At 33.6% G+C, this 15,928-nt stretch overlaps 1 long non-coding RNA gene and 1 other non-coding gene across 2 annotated transcripts in view; both read right to left on the reverse strand.

The window, feature by feature from the left end:
• Window positions 1-15,928, reverse strand: part of LOC126001557 (uncharacterized) — a 344,243-nt gene that overhangs the window by 201,555 nt on the left and 126,760 nt on the right. The gene's annotated exons all lie outside the window — the stretch shown is intronic.
• Window positions 7,447-7,550, reverse strand: LOC126002163 (U6 spliceosomal RNA). The gene has a single exon (XR_007492936.1). It is a non-coding gene; the product is annotated as a U6 spliceosomal RNA (small nuclear RNA).

Consider the following 15,928-nt stretch of genomic DNA (forward strand, 5'->3'; position numbering starts at 1 on the left):
TTATTGAAACACATCTGAAATTATACATCAACTATCCTTGGGCTTTATTTGTAGTTAAGGGACATCAGTGATTTTAAAAAGTTCACTTATGCAACAAAATCTTCAAGCATTATTTGACAACCTAAGATGTCTTTTATATATATACTTATATATGACATATATAATTTTACTGTATGTAAGCTATTGATATGTATAATATGCTATATGACAACAATATATTATATAATAAATTTATATGTAATAAGTATAATGCCTATTTACTATAGTCATGATTTTAGAAAGCAATTTATTTTATAGGTCACTATATGCACAGTAGCATTTAGTCATTAAAAAATTTAGGCTATGACCTGGAGAAATAGCACTGCGGCATTTGCCTTGCAAGCAGCCGATCCAGGACCTAAGGTGTTTGATTTGAATCCCTGTGTCCCATATGGTCCCTCGTGCCTGCCAGGAGCTATTTCTGAGCAGACAGCCAGGAGTGACCCCTGAGGAACGCCGGGTATGGCCCAAAAACCAAAAGAAAAAAAAATTAGGCTAAATTTTCTAAAAATATTATGACTCTTATGTAAAAGTATGGGCTGAATTTATATTTTCTTCTGATAGAATATTTTTTAATAATTGTTCACGAAGTGAGGCAAACTTTTCAACTTAAACCCTAAACTCCCCCCAGAAACTTTTGAATATATCTGCCTGGCACTCTTTCGCTCTATTCTAGATATAAAAATCACAACTCTCAACCATTCTTTTGGAGAATCTTTGTTCTCAGATACAGACAAATATATCTTCTATCCCAGCAGAGGTGGGGATGTAATCTAAGCCTGATCAATCAAAGTAATACCCTCTCCCAAATGCTTAAAAGTGATTGATTGAGTGAATGTCACATGATCAGTTTGGTCTTCTTTGGTATGATTTACTAAAATAGAGACTGTTTCCTTTTCAGGTTCCAAGCTGTAAGCACTAGACAGGATGGTATCCACAATTCATTTTTATCCTAGCTTACAAACCTCATGATGCCAATACAGAAGGAAGACAAGCAAAGCCAAAAGAGCAAGTGAGAGAGAGGCCTAGAAAGATGACATAATTTAATTGCCAGCGCTATATCTGTCTCTGCTGGACTTAAATTTCTGTGTTAATAAATTTATTTTATTATAAAAATTACTTTTATTTTTGCCCTCTGAAATAAAAGTATTGTCTAATATTGGGAGTCAAGAAAAAAGTCACTGAAAAGAGCTCAGAAAAAACTGATTACAAATTTAAAGATAAAAATTCATACTAACTAGCATTAATCATAAAGAACAACTTATCACAAATAACAATTGTTGGAATAACAATTGTTGGAAGCAGGTAAAGAGAGTCCCTTATTCATTATTGATGGAAATGAATACTAGTTTAAGTTTTAGGAAAACAATATAGATATTCAAAAAAAAAAACAACACAGGAATTGAGCTTCCATTATACATAGCATTTCCATGCCTGGGAATATAGACTAAAGGGCATGAAAACACAATTAAGAAAAGATATTTGCACTTCTATGTTTGTTGCATCAAATTTACTATAGCCAATATCTGCAAATAATCCAAAGGCTCAAAAACAGGTAACAGGATAAAATATAAAAAACGAAATACTATGCAGTCATTATCTTAGGACCTGTGCAAATACCAAGATCTCTAGTTACAGAGACCTGATTTTATCATCCATGATTGAGCAGAAGGTAAAGACCTAGGGTAGAGTAAAGGAATATCTAAGGAGCTTGTAGTTATTCCCATGACAGTATGCTTCAAGGGCGAAAAAGAAGAAAGGATGATAGAAGAAGAAGAAGAAGAAGAAGAAGAAGAAGAAGAAGAAGAAGAAGAAGAAGAAGAAGAAGAAGAAGAAGAAGAAGAAGAAGAAGAAGAAGAAGAAGAAGAAGAAGAAGAAGAAGTTGTTTTCTTTTTTGTTGTTTGTTTTTTGGGGTTTTTTTGCTTTGTTTTGTTTTTATTTCGGGATCGTGGCTATTGTTTGATTGTTGTCTTTATTGCTGTGATGCTTTTCAGGTTTTATTGTTTGATTTTTTTGTACTGTTATGTTTTTCTTCCTTTTTCCCTTTCCTCTCTTAAATTGCCATTTATAACCTCTAGAAGGACTCCTCCCATTTTTTTGCATGTTGATTTTTGAACCCCCCTTTTTTCCTTCAAACAGAATCACATAATTGGAATCATCTTGTTTTGCCTCATAAAGTGAGGGGGAAGTAATGGATGGTACCAAGACCAAACACTCATATGAACATTGAGTAGAAATAAAAAATGATCAGATTTAAACAAAAATCCAAAACAATAGAATAAATACCCAATCTACAACAAGCTAGACACAGAGGGGGCCACCTATACTAGTAGCTCGGGGGATGTTTGCTAGGAACAGCAACATTGGTGGTGGGAATGCCCCTGATTCAATGTCACTATGTACATAAAATATTACTGTAAAAAAATTGTAATTCACTTTGGTCAAAATAAAAATCATTTTAAAAAAAGATGAAAAATCATAAAATTTTCTGATACATGGATGTACCTAAGAGTATCATGCTGAAAAGAAAAATAAATCAGAGGGAGAGGAACAAACATAAAATAATCTTACTCATTGTGGGATATAAAAAATACATAGCAAGAGAATAATGTCCAAAGAAAAGAAGGGTAGGAAAATTGTTGTTTTGTAGGAAGTTCACCATAATGAGGGAGGAGGGGAAGAGACTACTATGACAATGATAGGAGAAGTGGTTCATTTTGATAAAGACTGGGTTATTAAAAGATTATAAAGTGAGATACATGATACACTTCTAGCAGTACTATTGAAAAAAAATCATAGTTCCTTAAAGGGAAACAGAAAAAGTAAACGTTGAGTGGTGGGATAGAAAATAGAAATATTGGTGGAGATGAGAGACTGTTGGAGTTACTTGATCACTTTATGCTTGAAAATAAATCATGTATAACTTTGTAATTTGATAATTCAATTAAATTTAAAGAGAAAAAATTGATACACTAGAAGTAAGAGAAATAATTCAGCAGGAAAGAAGCTTGCCTTACATGTGGCTAACCCAAGTTCAACTCCCATATGGTCCCCAGAGCCTTCCAAGAATGAACCCTGCATGTAGAAAACAACAGAAAAGAAACAAAGTGACACGAGAGATTTTTGACACTGGAGAGCTATCACAGGAGTTAGGCACTTGCTTTGCATGCAGATAAACCAGGTTTGATTCCTGGTACCAATTATAGTCCTGCAAGTCATCATCAATAACGATAACTGAAGCTCAGGACCAGGAGTAAATTTGAAGATCAGTAGATGTGACCCAAATCCTTTTCAAGACCCCAGAATCTTCAACAAATTATGTTTTACACTTCTATTTGTTTTTTCCAAGCTTACCTCTCCCTTAGTTTGCTGTAATGTTCACCTAATATTTTTTTTAATCCTCTGATAATTTACGAGCTGTCCCTTAATGTAGTTAGTCCATATTCTATTATCAGGTGCTTCTCTACCTATTTCCTCATACATCCTCACCTGTCTTTTTTACTAGTAGACATAATGTGTTAATACTAAAAGTCAATTCCAAAATCCTCCTCAAGTCCCACTCCCCTCGAATAATGAAAAATTAAGAACCATAATTTCTAGACTCTCAGCAATGTTTCAGAAAACATTTTAGGTTCCATCAACATTCCATGCTTCCATGAAATAACTAGGCAGCAGAAACAAATCAGGGGATATTCTTTGGGTTACTGTTTTCACCATATAAGATATGGAAATTTTCCATACACAGTGACCCTTTGCAGAAACTTCAAGTTTGTAACTTGAACAGTTGGAGAATCAGTTGTGGTAAATTGTTGATTCTCAAGATTGCCAGAAGCTATGAACTGTTGAACTCCAAAAAGTTGGTCCTAGGCTCGTAATGCTTCACTGTCATTTGAAATCAGTTGGAAATTTCTTTGAGCATCATTTCTGTAAACCATCTTTCCCACACTTTGAAAGGTAGCAAGTTCTTATGGAAAAAGATAGAGAGACATTTTTCCACACCCCCAATTTCCTCCGCTAATATTAAAATAAAAAATTTCCACAACATTTGTACCTTGTCTCTGTGCTCAAATATCGCTCTTGGAGGAAATCAGGAATGTGATGCTGGGGATCAAACTCTGGTTGAATGCAAAATACAAACACTTTACCAACTATACTATCTCTTCAGTTCCTACAAACTTTTTGAACCCACAAAACCGTGCATTTTACAAGCAAAATTTTCAAGACTATCTTTATTTCCATGCTGTACCTTTATTAACTTTTTGTACTTACAACCCAGTAGTCTCATGGGTTGGTGTTCCTATTTTTCTGAATTTCCTTCCTCTTGATTGCCTAGAAAATGTCTGTCTCTAAAAAAGAATTGTAATCTATAGACACCACAAAATGTCATGCCTGAAATCACTTACTATATTAAAATTTTCATCTTTTTTATCTTTACTCTATAATTGAGATATACTGAGAGCATGAGCAATAAATTGTCTATGGTTTTCCCAAGTCTATAAAAGTATAGATACTTAAATGAACAGAATGGGTATTAAATCTTTCTTCAATTTATGAAAGTTGTAGAAGTTTAAATGCATTTACCTTCAGCTCCATCTCCTGGGAGAAACTAATAAGATCAAAATAAAATGTTATATACTTGAAGAAGACAATGTGTACAGAAAATTTTTAGTTACATCACGTCTTACATAGCTTCAAAATAGCTCCACAACACCACTCAGTCCTAGTGTAAGTCAGATAAAGTTAAAGAAATCAACTATATTCTGACATCATATAACCTCAATTCTGACCCTCAACCCAGTCTGCCTTTTGATTCTGTTGTTTGGGTTTATGAAAAGGAGAAAGGCTACTTCAACCATCTCTTTCTTCTGTTTTTCTTAAAACTTGCTGTTCTGTGTTCTTAAAAAATATAAAACTAAAGTGGATTTAAATAAACTATTCTACACATATTGTCTGACATAAAGAGGGACATTGGGAATTCTTAACAAAATGATCTTATGAATGCAGTATAACTACCAGATATCAGTTAGTATGACTATTCATATTGCATAACAATTACAGCTTTCAACTTTCTTATTGCAAAATTGTAAAACCAGACTTATGAAATTGTGACATTAGTAAGGATTGCACATGGTTATGATACATTATGGCCAAGTATTTTAATCAGAGTGCATGGCCTTTCAATTATTGTATAAAAGACAGGTGTCCTGGGGACCAAAGTAATAATAGCTGAGCTGTTACACATAGTCAATCCCTGGCTGAATCCCTTATATACTATGTGGTCCTCAGTACCCCAGCTGAAGTGATCCTTGAGTCATCTCTGGGCATTTCCAGGTGTGTTTCTCTCCCAAAATAGACAGCTGCCCTTATTGATCCTTAGAACTTACCAGGAAGAAAATAAAATATTCCAAATAAAAACTGTACTTAGTAAAAGACAATTAAAACTTAAAATCTGAAGGAAGACTAAGCTTCAGAGGTTCTCAAAGCCAGATAATACTTGGTTTACAATCCATTAGAATGAACTGAATGAAAACAAATCATCACTGAAAGCAGTTATTATTGTAGAACCTTCATTTTCCCTCTCATCATACCTCTGTGAACATTATCTCCTGTCACAAATATTGATCCCGCATTGCTACTCAAAAATAATGTTGCTTCCAGATTCTAATTTCTAAGATAGGCTAGCTGCAAATTCTTGTCATGATTGATAGGGGAGGGGAGGGTGATTCAGTTCTTTGCAGAGGTTTTTATGATTCATCTGGTGATCAAGTCTGGAGCTGGCAATATTTAGTATTAGTCCTTTTAAACTCACTTAGAAATTTTGTATAGGGATATTCAATTGCTACTGCAACCCTAAGAGCACTCATAAAGGAAAAAAAAAACGAAGCCAGTAAATCCTATTAACCTGAACAGATAAGGAATTTCAAACAAAAAGAGATAATATAAACTTAGCTGTATATTGATCTATAAGAATATTACTTTCTTTTCTTCTATAAGTTGTGTTAACCTTCAATAAATTAAAATTTAGCTTTTACCCCAATCTTCAGAAAATCAGAACTTCTAATGTTAACTGGTATTTTCTCTTTATTTTCTAAGTAAAATAAGATTTCTTAATATTATAAGTATCCTTATTGGATTAAAATATAAATGTGAAAATATTATTTCTACTCAGACTTAACCATGTTTTTTGGAGGGGAGTGAAAGTTTAGATTGTACCAGGAAGTTCTCAGAGCTAAATCCTGAGACAGCTCTGGAGTGAAATCTGGAGGTAGTTGGGGGATCATATGTGGTGCTGGGGATCAAGAAAGATTGATTACTTTCAAGACAAGTACCTTACCTTCTGTCCTACATCTCTCAGTTCATCTACCTAAATTTTAGGAATATATGTTACATTTCATTCTTAAAGTGTGATTAGTAGCACATCCTCACTGGATATGTTAGGCTAGCTTACCACTAGAAACTTGTTAGAATTACCAACTCAGGTTTAAAGATCACAAATTCGGCAGTTGGATTCAAAAATCAGTAGTCCTCTTTATGATTGTGAGGCATATTAAAGTTTGAAACATCACAACATAAATATCTTCTTGACAGAAATAAGGATTGAAAAGGGAATGGGCACTTATTGGTACAATGTACTTGTTACAAATTATGCAAACAGCAATGGTTCAAATTAACCAGGTTCTTTATCTGTGTTACCAACTAGCTACATGACAGTGCTCTAACTATATGAATTGTATATTATGTTTGAAAAAACTGGAAAGAAAAGAGGATGAGTATTGAATTATAAAGAATGTATTTGGGGACAAAACTTTAAGAGATCTTGGATTCATGTCTTATCCTAAGTAGCCTGGTTTGATTTGTTTAATATTGAGGCCCACCTTTTATGAAATAACCCACAAAAAATTAGAGCCTAAAACATCATCTTAGATTTCTGATTTCGTTTAGGTAGGCCTGTCAATGTCTTCTTGAAGGCCTAATTACTGAGTAAAATAAAAAGAGAAAAAAATTTTCATACTTGCATTCTTTTTCATTTTCAATAAGTATGTCTACTCATTCCAGGTACTTTAAAATTATTTCCTGTTAAAGCTTTTAACAGATAACTCTTAATTTAAAAAACTAAGATACACTTTTTTAGTGCACCTCCATTATTTGTATCTTTCCAGCACCTTATTTCCCTTCATTATGGGAACCATTTCCTTCATTTCTTCCTGGGGTTGATAATAATGGTTTTCCAAGCTCCTTTTTTATTCACATGGGTAGACATATATAGCACAAGGCTATTCAGAGTCCTTCAGAAGAAGCAAATTATGCAGGTAAATGACACAGGAATATATTCTAATCTTTGAGATGCTAAACTGGAGCATCATAAGCCTGTTGTCATGTTTCTTACTACATATAGTTTCTTTTTTTTTAAATATGGAACGCTTCATGAATTTGCGTGTCATCCTTGCGCAGGGGCCATGCTAATCTCTGTATCATTCCAATTTTAGTATACGTGCTGCCGAAGCGAGCACACTACATATAGTTTCATGCAGTCATAATTATTAGACCCTAATGTGCAAATGCTCATGATAGTTTGTTTAGACAGTGATTCCTCTAACTAGGATATACTCATCATTTTAAACACCCTATTTTCATTGAATAATAGTCTAGTTTATTGCCATATGCAACTGAAAGTGTTCTAACTTATATGCATATTAAGAATGGCTTAAAATATTTAAATTATCAAGTATATAACCCAAAGTACATACTTAGTAACAGGAAAGGACAAAACACCTAGACATTAATATTTAAAGTCCATTGGATTTTCTACTATATCACAGTTAGTTGTTATTTTTATAACCATTATAGGGTGACTATATTTTCAAATCATATATAACAAAAATATAAACCACAGGGAAAAATAAAGGTAAACTGAATTTTATTAAAATTAAGATTTTTTTCCAGCAGCAAAATACAGAGGTCTTGATGTGTTGGATCCCAACCTGAGTGCAAAGTCCCAGGATACCAATGGTCCCTGAGCACCACCAGAGGTCACTCCTGAACACAGAGCTAGTAATAGTGCCTGAATACTACCAGGTGTTGTTCAAACTCCACCTCTCCCAAATTAAGAACATCTATTATTCAAAAGAATGTTAAAAAAAAGTTTATAAAGCAAAACAGTCAGACTAGAAAAAGATTTTCCATGTGTAAATTATGTGTACAATTATTATGTATATACATATTTTAGATTGTAATATCATTATATGTATAAAGATTTACATATGTATTCCTATAATGTATATATTCAAGTATTTATATGAATTCATAAAAATAAATCTATACCAAAATATACAATCTTTTGAGATTGTATATTTTACTTATATTTTACTTTTACTTATCTTTTGAGATTTGGGGCCATATTTATTGGTTCTCAGGATTTATTCCTGACTCCCTGCTTGGTAATGCTCTGGGACCTTTTGTAGTACTGTGGTTTAAACTAGGACTGGATATGTACAAGACAAGTGCCTTAACCTCTATACTATCTTTACAATACACAAAAAAATACAGTTAAAAGAAAATGGTGATGGTGAAGTAGAACAATAGAACAGGGAGTAGAGCAACTTCCTTGCATGCATCTGTCCTGTACTTGATCCTTGGCTTCCCATAAGATCTTCTGAGCCCCTCCAGGAGTGATCACTGAGGAATGAGTCAAGAGTAAGCCCTAAGCACTGCTCGATGAGCACCCTCACCAAAATAGAAAAATAAATAAAAGAAAATAGCTAAAAAATGTAGGTAGAGTTTAATAAGAAGTTTCAAAATGGTCAGAAGAATATTAAAAGCTACTCTACATCATTATTCACTAGAGAAATGAAATTTTAAACTATATTAATATACTGCCATACCGGCAATGAAAATTTTTTTTAATTTTTAAAACATTGATATAAAATATTAAAGAGATACCGAAGCTCTGCCACAATGTTGATAAAAAGGAAAATTAATATTAATTTGAAAAATCACTTAATGGCAACTATCTACCTTATGAGTCTGCAATACTAAGTTCAGCTATGTCTACAAAAAAGAATGAGTACATGCATCATAAAAAATCACCAAAAAAGTTCATAATAATCTAAAAATGTAATTAAATATCCATTAAGTGATCAACATAACATCTTTTTGTTGTTGTTGTTTTTTGGGCCACACCTGGCGGTGCTCAGGGGTTACTCCTGGCTATCTGCTCAGAAATAGCTCCTGGCAGGCACGAGGGACCATACGGGATGCCGGGATTCGAACCAACCACCTTAGGTCCTGGGTCAGCTGCTTTCAAGGCAAATGCCGCTGTGCTATCTCTCCAGCCCCTCTGTTATTAACATAGCATCTTAAAATTAACAAAATCAAAATATAGTGAGATAAGTATAAGTGGTGATAACCTCTGAAAGGAATAAAATTAACTGAGAAGGTACGAGGGATTTTTTGCTAACTTTGACATCACATTTGGTCTAAGTAAGTAGTGATGAACTGAGTGCAGAGATAGGCAAATTTTTATTAAATTCGGTTTGCTGTAGTGGAGTACAATGGGTAGAGTGTTTGTCTTGCATGAGAAAGATGGAATTTGATTCCTGGCATCTCATATGATCCCTTGAACACTGCCAGATTGATTCCTGAGTGCATAGTCAGAAATTATCCCTGAGCATCACCAGGTATGGCCCCAAAACAAAAACAAATAATTTTATTAACTTAAGATTTATTTAGTTTCTTATGTGTTCCATATAACTCATTTATTTAAAAAATAAACAAATAAAGTACTACAAATATCCCAATGTCCAATTTTTCATCATTTTGAAAGCTATATTTGGTTAGCCAAAAAAAGTATAGGAATCAAAAAGGAATAGAATTAAGTTCATTTAAATGGGTGAGTGTGAAATTCATTGTGTCATTCTAATCTCTGCTTAGATAAGCAATGCAGAAGAATCAATACTTAAATATTTCTGCACATATGGAGTCACAGAACCAAAGAGCAGAAGTAATTTACCCATTGTTAAATCACCTTTCTTAATCCATGCTGAATTTATATGCTTCTTGAAAACAGGAGAAAATTAAACACTTTTCCATTCAGCATCACCACTTGTCTGTAAACATTCTGGTGAACTCTGTTTTGGAAGCAGTTATTAAATTACTATTTAATTTTATAAATATATCAATACTCTTTCAAAAGCATCCTCTGATAATTATACTTTCTCCACATTTTCAAATTATCTTGGGACATGCCATAAATGGAAAATATGAATAAAACAGCATATACAGCTTTATTATCTCTAGCTAACCATTAAGTACAATAAACATGTCAAAGAGCATGTCTAGGCAAATATACACACTCACAAGTATTATACAATCTTTTTCTAAACCTCCTGCATGTTGACCTTATCAACCCAATTAGTCAGTTATCCATTTCCAAGGCAAAGTTAAAGCAGTAAACATATCATTAAGAAAACTGGGCAGAGGTTTGCTTCCTGCAGAGCTGTTCTTACAATTAAATATATGATTTTTGTCAATTTGTTTTGAGACGCAGAAACTACTACTTGAATAATCTTAATGTTTCTTTCACTGTCAGACTCTGATATAGTACTGTTAAATATGACATTTAGAATTGAAAGGGATATTATATAATTTGTAATGACCTCATAATATTTATTAATAAGTTGCCTTATAATAATTTATTCTTCCTCATTTCAAAGATGAGAAAACTGAGCCAGAGAGCAGTACTTACTTGCCTGCATCAGATATTTGACGTACATCTAAGTTTCCTTATCAATGTAACTTAGTATCATATTGTAAATTCTAATGTCTAAATAGAAAAGTAGATATTTTACTATAAATCTTTTAAAGTTAAGCTGTTATTTCGATTATATTAGTTTGTATTTCACATAAAATGTTTTAGTAGGGGCCCAGAGAGATAGCAAAGCGGTGTTTGCCTTGCAAGCAGCCGATCCAGGACCTAAGGTGGTTGGTTCGAATCCCGGTGTCCCATATGGTCCCCCGTGCCTGCCAGGAGCTATTTCTGAGCAGACAGCCAGGAGTGACCCCTGAGCACTGCCGAGTGTGGCCCAAAAAACCAAAAAAAAAAAATGTTTTAGTATATAATTTGATATCTCTTCAAACTATACTCTATGGCAACAAATACAACAAATACAAATATCATTCCACTCCAATATATTGGATCCCTTGTTTCTCCCTGCCTAATCTATTGTTTTTTTAATTTTTATTGTGGTCAAAGTGAATTACAAAACTTTCACAGTAATATTTAAGGCACATAGTAACAATTAATGAGAGGCATTCCCCTCACCACTGTTGTCCTCCCTCCACCCTTGTTCCCAGCTTGCATGTCACATCTCCTTCCTTTATCCCCCCATAATGCTAGTGCACTATTCCCCACTTGTACAGCTTGTTGTAGATTGGGTATAGATTCTGTTGTCATTGACTTTGGATTTGGTATCCAAGTCTGATCATTTTTTATTTCCACCAAAAGAACATAGGATTGTCTGGTCTTGGTACCATCTATTTTCTTCCTCAAATTATGAAGCTAATCAAGGTGATTCCAGTAGTGTGGATCTGTTGCAGATAAAAAAGACATGGGAGAAGAAAAAAAAAGGCAAACACAAAAGAGAAAAACTAGGAGGAGTTCGTTAAGGTGTTATAAATAGCCATTTAAAAGAAGAAAGGGAAAACAGGAAGAAAAAGGTAACAAAACAGAACAAAACAAAACAAAAAAGAAAAAAAACAAAAACAATAAAGGAGTCACAACAAAAGTACAAAAAGAAAAAAAAAGAATAAACCAAAAACCAAAACAATTAGCTATGAAGAAACAAAAAAAAAAAAAAAAACAAAAAACAAACAACAAAACAAAACCAGACCAGCAACTTCTGAATAAAGGGTTGTTTCTTATCAGACAGTATAAATAAATACTGTCTATTCAGTAGACAAACTAAATGGAAACAGTCAGGTTTCACATATTTCTTTTCATTTGGTTTGTCTGCTCAAAGGACAGTATTTTGGTGGGGAAGGTACACCTGATGATTAGGGCTTACTTCTCACTCTGCTCTTAGTTATCACTGCAAGCATATGAATGGTGGTATTGAACTCAGGTAGGTAACAAGCAAGGCTAATATGCCCTACCCACTGTTCTATTACTCTAGCCTCTAAAGGAAAGCTTCTAAATATAAGTAATAGAGAACAATGACTCCTCAGTTTCTTGGTTGAGATAAAAATTATTATAGTCATCAATCTCACATTCATGTACTCACATACATTTTCTAAGCCAGTCTTTGAATTGACTATAATTCACTTTCAAAAGCAAAGGCTTTACCTTCCAGTACAATTCTCATTGCCCATCTTAATTGAATTTCCTTGAAATAGATTCTAATACTATGAGCTATGTGAATGTCATATGTGAGGGAATACGCTCAGGAAAACCAAAGAACAGGAACAGGAAAAAGAAGGTGGCCAAGCAAGACTGCAAGGCAAAGTCATGTTCCCAGAGGATAAGGTTAATCAACTATACCAGAATCCTCTCTGAAGTCAGAACTACTGAGAATATGTTTTGCAAAGACCTGCATTTTAAACCATGAATTTCTTGCATGGTAAATCACTAAGGCCAATATTTCAGCAGATATTTTTTTCATTGAACTTTTTCTTTCTCCTTCCTTACTTCCTTTCTACATTCCTTCATTCTTTTTTCTTCCTTTCTTTTTTCTTTCCTTCCTTTCCTTCTTTCCTTCCTTCCTTCTTTCCTTCCTTCCCTTCCTTTCTTTTTTCTTTTCTTTATTCTTTCTCTTCCTTCTTTCTTGCTTTCTTTTTTCTTTCTCTTCTTTACTTCCTTCTTTCTTCCTTCCTTCCTTCCTTCCTTCCTTCCTTCCTTCCTTCCTTCCTTCCTTCCTTCCTTCCTTCCTTCCTTCCTTCTTTCTTTCTTTCTTTCTTTCTTTCTTTCTTTCTTTCTTTCTTTCTTTCTTTCTTTCTTTCTTTCTTTCTTTCTTTCTTCCTGTAATAACTTGAGCAAGGATAGAAAGGAAAGAATGTTTTGTTTGTATACATCCATGTCAGAAACAGTACAGGGGTTATAACTGGGGTAGCTCCTGAGCACCTCTGAGTCACAACCCAAGTCACCATTAATTCTGCAAACACAAACTGTCACCATTAATTCTGCAAAAATGGGAAGCAAAAAGGTTGACTGACAAAAGATTGTTTCTACTTCTCTTCTTGACCTATTTTAGCCTCCAGTGCTCAGACAAATGCCTGGTCTGGATCAGGTCATTCCTAACATCACAGTAAAACATTTCAGGAGGAGGCAAAGCAGTAAATCAAAATCGATTTTTAATTGTAATATACTTAAAAGATGTGAGAGGAGAGAAAGAAGGGAAATGCATTCAAAAGAGAACACAGGCAACAAAGACATTAGAGACCAGTAAGCAAGATACATGTTCAAAGGAGAATACAGGCTTGAAGAGCAAATCCACTGAACATTGGTTTGTGAAAAGGATGTGTCCTTTAATGTTCCGCCACAAGTTCTTTCTACCGGCTGGTAAAAATTTTGCAGAGTAGCTAATTTGCATGGCCAATTACATCAGTGATCACATTACAAGGTTATCTTGAGTAGAACAGGAAACTAAGTTATCTATATCATATATATATATATATCCCATTATTATCTATCCCATATATAAGAACTTTGCTTTGAGCAGAGAATAAAAATTCCCAAGTACAGTAGACCTGGGAGAGAAAGTGTGGGGAAGAGCTAGCAGCCTGAGTAGAGTTTGTCCAGCAGGAGATACAAGTACTAAATATTTTCTGGGAGTCAGACAACATCTATAATATAAAAGACAAGGACTTTAACATAATAAAGAGGATCCCAAACACTGATAGGTGAAGTGCCTAGAAAGTAGATATTTTAGCTCAGAGTAATGATTTATGTTTGTTTTTATCTTTATTTTTAGTACCTTAAAATTATTTTAATCTGGGCCCAGAGAGATAGCACAGCGGCGTTTGCCTTCCAAGCAGCCGATCCAGGACCAAAGGTGGTTGGTTCGAATCCCGGTGTCCCATATGGTCCCCCGTGCCTGCCAGGAGCTATTTCTGAGCAGACAGCCAGGAGTAACCCCTGAGCACCGCTGGGTGTGGCCCAAAAACCAAAAAAAAAAAAAAAATTTAATCTACAAAACTTTAGTTAACTAAATTAACTTTAGTTAACAAAAGAACCTGTTTTATGCTTCAATAAGTTACTTTTAAAAATTTTTATTGAGATTCTATAGTTTATGGTAATAATAGTTTTTCATGTACACAATTATAACTCCAAATCCATCACCAGTTTATCTCTACTTTTTCTCGAAGGCCCCAGACCTCTAGCTTCCAGTGCTTCCACAACTCAGTTCTGTGACATAGATCTCCCATTATGTTGCATTTGAACTTTTGTTGCTCCCTTGCTGTGAGTGTATTTTTCAGTACCACTATGAGAAAGATCATTCTATGTTTATTTTTTACTTCTGGCTGAATTTATACTGCAAGATCCTCTCTATTTCCACAATTGTTGCAGCAAATTGAAAAGTTTTGAGGGTTTTTTTTTATCATTATAGCATTCTATCACTCATACACCACAAATTCCTGATCACTCATATGTAATTGGATTTTTAGATTATTCCCATATCTTGGTTATTGTCTAAGTGTAGTGATAAACATAGGTATGTGTATAAATATTTTTAAATTAATGTTTTGTGTTTTGGGGATAGAGAATTGCTTTTTAATATCTTACCTATAAAAGAACATAGTAACTGAAAAAATATTTAAAAAGACAGTTTTAATGTCCTAGATAACTATTGGTACTATAATAAAATACACAATAACATCAATGTATATAATATGCCAAATATAAAATTATCTATTCCTCAAAAATTTATCCCAAAACTTGGGATAGCAAACTTAAAAAATGTTAAATCAACAAGTATTCCAATTGATAGCATTATGAATACAATAATAAAATGTTAATATATTAGTTACAAACTTTTTGACATAAAGACCCTTTTCATTAATCTGAGTGTTGATTTCTTCTATTAATTATAATATATTGCTTATTTATAACTCTCTGTGACTCTTCAAATATGCCTTATAGTTTTCATTGAGGTATGCTTTCTATTTGGCTAAATCTTCAAAATATAAGTGTACTGTTAAAATGATTTTGATGAATTTGACAAAACAGCCAATTTACTCCAGACAGCTTTCTTATAGCTAATCTCAATCAACACCTCCCCAGATAAACACAGTGAGAAGCAAATATTGATCTTATTTATATAACCTTAGCTGAGCTTTACCTGTTCAATAACTAAATATAAGTAGTTAAACACTTTATTTATCTTTTCTTTTATTTATAAAAGCATTTTACATTCACTAATAATTTATTTCCATTGCTGTTATACAATTTTTATACAGACATCTGTTCGGAAGCATATGCATTGCTACCAAGTTAATTATAAAGAATAAATAAACATTATTATGATTTAAGATTTTTGAGTTTAAATTTTTTTCTGAAATAAATGCCAAGATGATATTCAGACATTAAGATGGTACCAATGGTGCATTCCTGTATCCTCTTGAACAATTGCATGCTCTCCCGCATCCTCTCTTAACACACACCCACACCACAGAGTGAATAAGAATAAATTATGGATCCAATAAGGTGTGGCAATAAAGTTTATTTTCAAATTCTTAGGAAGGGCAGGGAAAGGATAATGTACCCAAGAGAGAATGTAGGCTTCACAATAGGTTGAATGTCCTTAGCACACATCCCAGCAGGAAAGTATGAAAGTCCACATCTTAAGAGGGGAGATACAGGGCCGGGTAGGTGGCGCTGGAGGTAAGGTGTCTGCCT

Source organism: Suncus etruscus, chromosome 2, assembly GCF_024139225.1.
Source record: "Suncus etruscus isolate mSunEtr1 chromosome 2, mSunEtr1.pri.cur, whole genome shotgun sequence".
Lineage (NCBI taxonomy): Eukaryota > Metazoa > Chordata > Mammalia > Eulipotyphla > Soricidae > Suncus > Suncus etruscus.